Below are 2500 nucleotides of genomic sequence, written 5' to 3' on the forward strand. Positions count from 1 at the left end.
ACACACACGTGTGTGTATATATACACACACATATATGTATGTATATATATATACATGTGTATGTGTATATATATACATATATTTATATATATATATTTTATATATATATAAATATATATATATAAATCATATATATATACATACATATGTGTGTGTGTGTGTACATTTATACATATATTTATATATATATATATATATATATATATATATATATATATATATATATATATATATATATATATATATATATATATATATATATATGCGTGTGTGTGTGTGCGTGTGTGTGTGCGTGTGTGTGTGTGTGTGTGTGTGTGTGTGTGTGTGTGTGTGTGTGTGTGTGTGTGTGTATTATATATATATATATATATATATATATATATATATATATATATATATATATATATATATATATATAATGTATGTACGTGTTTGTACAACACTGAATGGGTCCCAGTGAACAGATTTTTTTTTTTTTTTTTTTTTTTACCTTGTATCAGTTTTAGCATGTATGCCTCCTCGAGTAGCTCGACGTTGATTGCTTAAAATCAAAGTGAATTGTGGTTGATATATATATATATATATATATATATATATATATATATATATACATATATATATATACTGTATGTATATATATGTATACATATTTATTTATTTTTTACATTACAGTTCTCGGGCTCGCTGTAGTTGCGGCACAGGAGGTCGCCAATAGCAGCCAGACACGGAAAACATCGGTGCGCTTAGCTCCTCAAGGATATTTTGAACGCCATCAAGATGTATACAGCTCACAGCATACTGCAGCACTCAAGCAAAACCAACAAACACAGAGTTTCCAGCACAGTGAGCCCACAGTTCAATCTTTTCAGAAACAAACGTCACTCTCAGACCAAGACACTCCTCAACGACTTCATTCAAAATCCTTGGTGGAGAGTAGACTCGACAACCCAAGCAAGCAGACCCAGATGAGCGAAGTCAATCATGCTGTGGTCCAAGTAGAGAGACTGTCCCAGCTTTCCAGACAAGATGTCCGAACCAGCGATGATGATCATGCAATAGTTCAACTCAAACAGGTTTCCCAAAATTCAAGGCAAGATCTTCAATCCAGGGATGAGGATCATGCGATAGTTCAAGTGAAACAGCTTTCCCAGCACCCCAAGCAAGAGATTCAGAGCGGGAGCTTGAAACATGCTATTGTCCAAATGGAAGAATCAAAAACTCCCGGCCAGAAAACTCAAATCGGTGAAATTCAGCATGCGATGGTTGAAGGAGACAATCTCTCTCAACGTTCTAGGACAAATACTCAGACCACTGACGTCAGTCATGCTATTGTCCAAGTAGAAACCCTTTCCCAGCAATCCAGGCAAAATGTGCAGACCAAAGGAAATACTCAAACAGAGAAGTTGTCCCAGCACCCCAACCAGGAGTTCCAGAACGCAGACCTCCATCAAGTCCAAGTACAGAACCTTCCCCTTCGTTCCAGGCAAGATGTTGAAACCAGTGACGTCAATCATGCTATAGTCCAAGTAGAGAAGCCTTCCAAGCACCCCAAACAAGGTCAGACGCTCGATGACAACCATGCAATGGTTCAAGTAGAGGGACTATCACAGCATCCCACGCAAGAGATTCAAACCGGAAACTTCCATCACGTGACAGTTCAAACGGAAAAGTTCTCCAAACGTCCAATTCAAGAGATTCAGACCTCAAGATATCCCAATGTGGAGAACCGAAACCAACAACAAAATGAGAATGGTCGCTACCGAGAACAAACAAAAACTACGGAAAATCGATTCCAGTATGACCAGGAAGGACATTACATAAACAACATGGAAACCCATCTTCAATTCAGTCAGGAGGGTCAAAGCCAACAGAATATCCAAGATGGCCAATACGATAATAAACGCGAAAGGCAGCATTTCACTCAAGACAACAGATATCAGTATCATCAAGATGGTCGGTATGAGACAAATGACGAGGCAAGTCGATACAAACCTATTCAGGAGGTTCAGCAACGACAACGTACTCAGGGAAACCAATACCAGAAGAACCAGCAGGAGATCCATTATGTAAAGAATGAACAACAAAATCAATACCAACAAGATAGTGGACTGAGCCAATCCCTTCATGAAGATCAGTACCGATATAATCAAGATAGGCACCAACAAAAATACCAGGATAACCAAAGAAGTCAGTACCAACAAAACAACGAAGAGAGCCTCTACCCAGAAGATCATAGGTATCGTTATCAAGAAAATAATCAAGCAAATCAAGAATACCACTTAAACACCCGAAACAGGTACCAACAGAACAATCAAGAGGACCAACGACAAAGAACACAGAACGAACAAATCAGGACTATAAGTCGTTACCAGCTTACTAACCAAAATACCCGGCCCCAGTATGACAATCTAGAACAGCAGTTCCGAAGGGATGAACAAGAACGCCATTACCAACAGGGTAACCAGAATCGTAGATACCAATACGACAGTCTGCAACGACG

The sequence above is a fragment of the Oratosquilla oratoria genome, chromosome 42 (assembly GCF_046742065.1).
Source record: "Oratosquilla oratoria isolate Oo_2021 chromosome 42, ASM4674206v1, whole genome shotgun sequence".
NCBI classification, from domain to species: Eukaryota; Metazoa; Arthropoda; class Malacostraca; order Stomatopoda; family Squillidae; genus Oratosquilla; species Oratosquilla oratoria.